The 7,850-nt window shown below is 36.4% G+C and overlaps 2 long non-coding RNA genes across 5 annotated transcripts; both read right to left on the bottom strand.

The window, feature by feature from the left end:
* Positions 1-658: 658 nt before the first annotated feature.
* LOC135076199 (uncharacterized) lies at positions 659-2,416 on the bottom strand. Of its 2 annotated transcripts, XR_010258204.1 has the most exons (3): positions 2,226-2,416; positions 1,592-2,101; positions 659-1,096 (listed from the first exon to the last, which is right to left on the bottom strand). It is a non-coding gene; the product is annotated as an uncharacterized LOC135076199 (long non-coding RNA). The 2 variants fall into 2 exon arrangements; XR_010258203.1 differs by having other exon boundaries at positions 1,592-2,416.
* A 1,718-nt stretch (positions 2,417-4,134) lies between these two features.
* Positions 4,135-6,422, bottom strand: LOC135076213 (uncharacterized). 3 transcript variants are annotated; one of them, XR_010258213.1, is made up of 3 exons: positions 5,282-6,422; positions 5,068-5,185; positions 4,135-4,572 (listed from the first exon to the last, which is right to left on the bottom strand). It is a non-coding gene; the product is annotated as an uncharacterized LOC135076213 (long non-coding RNA). The 3 variants fall into 3 exon arrangements; XR_010258212.1 differs by having other exon boundaries at positions 5,068-5,577; positions 5,702-6,422; XR_010258211.1 differs by having other exon boundaries at positions 5,068-6,422.
* Between the last annotated feature and the right edge of the window lie 1,428 nt (positions 6,423-7,850).

Genomic DNA, 7,850 nt, shown 5'->3' with positions numbered 1-7,850 from the left:
GACACGGATGGTTCTCCTGCAACTACAGCTAGAAAACGCTGCAGAGTTCACAAATGTAAAAATTGTAACAAACGTAAAAGGAAACATATTGGACAAGAAGTAAAGGAAAATGATTGTGCCTGCGATCTGCCCCCTACACCTACCATTTCGGAATCCCCCCCAAGTCCGGCAGCAAAAAAACATAATAAAATTAAAAATATTACGCAAACTAACTCCCAACCTTCTGCCTCAACAATTACCGACTCACAACTTTCTTCAACCCCAGATTTTGGTAGAAAACTATATAATAGTACTGATGCCTCCCCTTATACCATACATGTTCAAAGAATTCAGACTTCCCCAGATGATGGCTCCACAATGCACTCAGTCTCCTTTGGCAAGCTTTTAAAAAAGAATGGATTTCAGAACATCATAAATGGTAGTGTTAAACAGATAGGACGAAATAAAATAGCGATGGCCTTCTCTGATTTCACAGCAGCTAATTCATTCCTAAACCATGACAGCCTATTGAAAAACAATCTTAAAGCATTTATCCCAACTTTTAATGTTACTAGGATGGGATTAGTGAGGGGAATACCAGCAGAATGGTCTCCAGAGGAGATCATATCCAATATTAACATTCCTATAGGATGTGGGGAAATTATTAAAGTAAGACGACTCAATTATAAAACCTTTATTAATGGTACACCAGTATGGAAACCGTCACAATCTGCTGTGATCACTTTCGATGGCCAGGTCTTGCCGAAGCGTATTTTTATTTGCTATAATGCACTTCCAGTGGAACTATATATCTTCCCTACCATACAGTGTTACAACTGTTGCCGCTTTGGCCACACAAAGGTACAGTGTCGGTCGAAACCACGCTGTTACAAGTGTGGTCATGATCACACTGGTGACTCCTGTATGGTGGAGGAAGATAACGCTTTTTGCTGCTTATGTTCCGGGTCCCATTTAGCCACCAGCAAAGCTTGTCCAGAGCTGGCTCGCCAGAAGCAAATAAAACATTATATGGCCCATAATTGTGTTTCATACGCGGAAGCCTCAAAGCTACATCCACCTGCCTCCAAATCCTTTGCGGATGTTGTTTCTGCCAGCCCTGCAAAAAACATTAAAGAAATTATACATCCCACTATTGCAAGTAATAACATTCCTACATCCAATTCCCACAAAAAAACAGTTTTTCTAAAACCACGTACACCTCCACCTCCCACTCAGGGATATGACAAACGAGCCCATCAGGCACTCATCAATGAATATTCAATTCCATCTCCAAATAATGGCTGTGCATTTGATAACACTTCTACTGAGCAGATAAATCCTAGTTTTAGAGAAGTAACAAATTTACTTTTAACTTTAATTAATTTATTAACACAACCTAATAGTAGTTCACCGTCCAACGCTGCCTCTTTTTTAGATGTTTTAGTGAAATTTATTCAAAATGGCCCAAGTAAAGTTTCTCCAGTGGAACTGTCGTAGTTTGATAAGTAAGAAGAGTGAGTTTATACACTTACTCAATAAGTTTGAGCCTGTAGTTGTCGCCTTGGCAGAGACCTGGCTTAAACCAAATAATACTTGTAAATTTAAAAATTACCATTGCCTTAGAGAAGACAGACCTGATGGATATGGTGGAGTGGCTATTTTCATCAGGAACTCCGTCCCATTCTCTCCTGTAAATTTACCTGTACATAGTGAAGATTTTTCTATTTTAGCTGTAAGTGTATGTAATATATGTATAGCCTCTGTATATATTCCACATCCCTCTTTGTCTATTATTAATGAAATTGATCAGATCATCTCTTCCTTACCAAGACCATTTTTATTATTAGGGGATTTCAACTCTCACCATCAGACATGGGGTAGTACAGTGTCAAACAATTATGGTGAAGCACTTCTTGATATAATTGACAGTAATAACCTTTGTACTTTAAATACTGGCTCTCCCACACGCCTCACAGCACCAAATCAAAATGTTAGTGCAGTTGACCTCTCCATTTGTACACCAAGTTTGGCCTCTTCCTTAACCTGGTGCACCCTGCCGTCCTCATATGGAAGTGACCATTTCCCTATTTTAATTTCTTTTCCATATAATAAACCTAAAGCACTGAAACATTCATCTCAATTAAAACATAGGTTACCAGACAGTACTAGTGACACTTGGCTAACTTTTAAAAATTGTGTAGAAAGTAAAATATCTTCACTCCCAAATATATCATCTGATAACCAACTAGATTGTGCCAATGCTCTTGCAAATGTTCTGATCGAAGCAGCAAATGAAGTTTTCCCTCTAAAGGGAAATTTATCTAACAAAATTCCTTCACCCCCTTGGTGGGATTCAGAATGTACAGAAGCAATTAAACGCAGAAAAGAGATTGAAAAACAATATAAACATAATATGACTTCAGAGAATTTTGATTTAGTTATGTTATAAATTGTTTTATATAAATTGTTTTTCAATCAGTGTTATATAAATTGTTTTTCAATCAGTGTGATACAGTACTTTAAGGATAAGGATAGATAATAATTTAGAACTTATTCAAAGTAATATTACAGAATGGTTGCATAATAAAATAATCATATTATGTACCTACAATAAATTTTAACCAGGAAAGATGAATCAAGGATAAATCAATACTTAATTATGATAGAGCATTAAATAAATACCTAACAGATACAAAAAGTTTATTAGGTACTTGTAAATATTTTATTTATAACTGACTTCAAAAAGAAGGAGTTTATTTTTGTGTCCAGTGAGTTTTAGAGAATTTATTTTATTTTTGACCTGATTAATCAACAATGAAAGAGGGTAAATATCGGGTTGATCTTTGAAAGGGATTTTAACGAAGTCGTGAAATTTCTTTACAACGCCATATCATCAAAGAGCCATGGGACTAATGCAAATGGGATTACTTTATCCATGGACAATTTTATCGAAAAGAAAAATATACGCATATCTAATAAAAACATGTATCTCAAATTCTAAATCAACAAGTTATTCAATTCTTTGTATCACTAGCTAACCACGTTAAAATATATAATATATATTATACAGAAGATAAGTCTATCCCCTCAAATATTTACCTATTTCGTACAATTTAGCTACTCGTTTTGTAAAAGTTTACAAGTCTGTTTACAAGAAACAAAACAAATAACGTTATGTAAGAAAAGCGCGGGAAACGTTAAACTGGTCGGGCGCGTTTTTGTTTCTCTTAGCTTTAAAATTAAAATTTATCTGTTGTAGTGATCAGAAGAGGTGTAATTAGTGTTTATATTTACTTGATTATTTATATATTGTGTAGTTAGTGTATAATTGCTGTATATTGGTAAGTCTTTAAAACTATTTAGTCGTCAAGATGAACGAGCCGCCTGACCCGGGGGAGGCTCCCCCGGCGGGCCACTTTGTGACTATCCCTGTAGATGCGAATACTTTTGCTCCCCTTTTAGGCCCAATGGTGGCTATTTCCAATGAGTCAGCTATGGACACGGATGGTTCTCCTGCAACTACAGCTAGAAAACGCTGCAGAGTTCACAAATGTAAAAATTGTAACAAACGTAAAAGGAAACATATTGGACAAGAAGTAAAGGAAAATGATTGTGCCTGCGATCTGCCCCCTACACCTACCATTTCGGAATCCCCCCCAAGTCCGGCAGCAAAAAAACATAATAAAATTAAAAATATTACGCAAACTAACTCCCAACCTTCTGCCTCAACAATTACCGACTCACAACTTTCTTCAACCCCAGATTTTGGTAGAAAACTATATAATAGTACTGATGCCTCCCCTTATACCATACATGTTCAAAGAATTCAGACTTCCCCAGATGATGGCTCCACAATGCACTCAGTCTCCTTTGGCAAGCTTTTAAAAAAGAATGGATTTCAGAACATCATAAATGGTAGTGTTAAACAGATAGGACGAAATAAAATAGCGATGGCCTTCTCTGATTTCACAGCAGCTAATTCATTCCTAAACCATGACAGCCTATTGAAAAACAATCTTAAAGCATTTATCCCAACTTTTAATGTTACTAGGATGGGATTAGTGAGGGGAATACCAGCAGAATGGTCTCCAGAGGAGATCATATCCAATATTAACATTCCTATAGGATGTGGGAAAATTATTAAAGTAAGACGACTCAATTATAAAACCTTTATTAATGGTACACCAGTATGGAAACCGTCACAATCTGCTGTGATCACTTTCGATGGCCAGGTCTTGCCGAAGCGTATTTTTATTTGCTATAATGCACTTCCAGTGGAACTATATATCTTCCCTACCATACAGTGTTACAACTGTTGCCGCTTTGGCCACACAAAGGTACAGTGTCGGTCGAAACCACGCTGTTACAAGTGTGGTCATGATCACACTGGTGACTCCTGTATGGTGGAGGAAGATAACGCTTTTTGCTGCTTATGTTCCGGGTCCCATTTAGCCACCAGCAAAGCTTGTCCAGAGCTGGCTCGCCAGAAGCAAATAAAACATTATATGGCCCATAATTGTGTTTCATACGCGGAAGCCTCAAAGCTACATCCACCTGCCTCCAAATCCTTTGCGGATGTTGTTTCTGCCAGCCCTGCAAAAAACATTAAAGAAATTATACATCCCACTATTGCAAGTAATAACATTCCTACATCCAATTCCCACAAAAAAACAGTTTTTCTAAAACCACGTACACCTCCACCTCCCACTCAGGGATATGACAAACGAGCCCATCAGGCACTCATCAATGAATATTCAATTCCATCTCCAAATAATGGCTGTGCATTTGATAACACTTCTACTGAGCAGATAAATCCTAGTTTTAGAGAAGTAACAAATTTACTTTTAACTTTAATTAATTTATTAACACAACCTAATAGTAGTTCACCGTCCAACGCTGCCTCTTTTTTAGATGTTTTAGTGAAATTTATTCAAAATGGCCCAAGTAAAGTTTCTCCAGTGGAACTGTCGTAGTTTGATAAGTAAGAAGAGTGAGTTTATACACTTACTCAATAAGTTTGAGCCTGTAGTTGTCGCCTTGGCAGAGACCTGGCTTAAACCAAATAATACTTGTAAATTTAAAAATTACCATTGCCTTAGAGAAGACAGACCTGATGGATATGGTGGAGTGGCTATTTTCATCAGGAACTCCGTCCCATTCTCTCCTGTAAATTTACCTGTACATAGTGAAGATTTTTCTATTTTAGCTGTAAGTGTATGTAATATATGTATAGCCTCTGTATATATTCCACATCCCTCTTTGTCTATTATTAATGAAATTGATCAGATCATCTCTTCCTTACCAAGACCATTTTTATTATTAGGGGATTTCAACTCTCACCATCAGACATGGGGTAGTACAGTGTCAAACAATTATGGTGAAGCACTTCTTGATATAATTGACAGTAATAACCTTTGTACTTTAAATACTGGCTCTCCCACACGCCTCACAGCACCAAATCAAAATGTTAGTGCAGTTGACCTCTCCATTTGTACACCAAGTTTGGCCTCTTCCTTAACCTGGTGCACCCTGCCGTCCTCATATGGAAGTGACCATTTCCCTATTTTAATTTCTTTTCCATATAATAAACCTAAAGCACTGAAACATTCATCTCAATTAAAACATAGGTTACCAGACAGTACTAGTGACACTTGGCTAACTTTTAAAAATTGTGTAGAAAGTAAAATATCTTCACTCCCAAATATATCATCTGATAACCAACTAGATTGTGCCAATGCTCTTGCAAATGTTCTGATCGAAGCAGCAAATGAAGTTTTCCCTCTAAAGGGAAATTTATCTAACAAAATTCCTTCACCCCCTTGGTGGGATTCAGAATGTACAGAAGCAATTAAACGCAGAAAAGAGATTGAAAAACAATATAAACATAATATGACTTCAGAGAATTTTGATTTAGTTATGTCTGTAAATAAAGAAACCTCTAAATTATTGAAAAAAAAGAAATCTGAGAGTTGGAAAAACTTCTGTCTTTCTATATCCCCCAACACTCCTTCCTCTATAGTTTGGCGTAGTATTAGAAGATTTAAATCTGTGTTTAGTGATATTTCTAGTCCATCAATACCAGAAACTTTAGCTCATGACTTTTTAACCAAATTAGCTCCCCCTTGGGTACCACATAACATAGTCAGCGATGATGCTTCCTCACACACAGTAAGTAACATGGCATTGGATTCAGACTTTTCCCTATATGAATTAAAAGGAGTTGTATCTAATACTAAAGATTCCGCCCCTGGGGCCGACGGAATACCATATTCTTTCTTTACTCATCTCAGTGACAACATTTTAGGTTATTATTTACAGCTCATCAATTCATTTGTAAACACAGGAACTCTCCCGTCAGAATGGAAAACACAAGTAGTGTTGCCAGTGTGTAAACCGAATAAACCCCTATCTGACGCTTCTTCATATCGCCCTATAGCCTTATCATCCATCTTATTAAAACTAATAGAACATCTAACATCTCTCATTAGAGTGGCATTTTGAAAGCAAAGGCTTAATATCGGACAGTCAGTACGGTTTTAGGAAAGGAAAATGCACATTGGATAGCATCAGTATTTTTATTTCTGACATCCGACTAGCATTCACTAATAATGAATCTGTACTTGCAACTTTTTTGGATATTTCCGCCGCATATGATAATGTACTTATAGACGTCTTAAAACAGAAACTTTTAGCCCTTCAGGTTTCTTGGAAATTTACAAATTTCATCCTAAATGCTTTATATGGCCGTAATATCTCTCTAACTGGTTCTGATATGATAGATACACGATCAGTTTGGAAAGGCCTGCCGCAAGGCTCTGTTCTCAGCCCACTATTATATAATGTTTATACATATGATTTAGATTCTAGCTTATATGATAATATTAAAATTCTGCAATATGCGGATGACCTATTAATTTATACCAATAATAAATCTGTTGAAGACGCCTGCAGCTCCATTACGGCCACTCTAGATCTTCTAAAAATATGGATGGACAAAAATGGGTTGGAAATATCTGCTTCCAAAAGTGCTGCTGTTATTTTTACTAGAAAACGAGCTCCGCCACCAATCCAAGTATATTACAATAACATTACTATTCCATTAAAGACAGAACATAAATTTTTAGGTTTAGTTCTTGACTCAAAACTCACTGGCAGCTCACATTGTGAATATGTTGTAGGTAAATGTGAACGTCTTTTAAATTTACTAAGGTGTTTGGCTGGTGTATGGTGGGGTGCTCATCCCTTCTCATTAAAACTTGTATACAACGCCCTTATCAGATCAGTATTAGATTACGGAATGTTTTTATTAGAGCCCGGAAGTATTACAAGTTCCAAAAATCTAGATAAAATACAGTCAAAGGCTTTAAGAATAGTTACAGGCGCAATGAAATCCAGTCCCGTAAACGCACTCCAAGTAGAGTGTTGCGACTCACCATTAAGGTTGAGACGCCAATTACTCTCAGATAAATTTTTATTCCGCATAATACAATTTGATAACCATCCACTTGTAGCTAAACTTCAAACTCTATCCGACATGATACCGAATTCAAGTTATTGGGCAAATAAAACATTACCTTGTTTAATTATTAGTTTCCGGAAATTCTCTTCATTTAGTTCTCCAACTCATCGTTCTAATTATCTTCCATTATTTAACTGTAGTCTAGAGTCTCTTTTAACTCCACCAATTATACACTATCTCCCTATTGAAAAATCAGACAGAAATGCAGTTTATTATTTCAACTTAATTGTTGATTCAGAATTCAATGATTTCCACCATATTTACACCGATGGCTCCAAACATTCTGTTGATACCTGCACTGGCGTTGGAGTTTATCATTCACAGTACAACATTGTTCAAAAAATTAAATTAC

This window comes from Ostrinia nubilalis, chromosome 11, assembly GCF_963855985.1.
Source record: "Ostrinia nubilalis chromosome 11, ilOstNubi1.1, whole genome shotgun sequence".
Lineage (NCBI taxonomy): Eukaryota > Metazoa > Arthropoda > Insecta > Lepidoptera > Crambidae > Ostrinia > Ostrinia nubilalis.
This window is presented reverse-complemented; position numbering and strand designations above follow the sequence as displayed.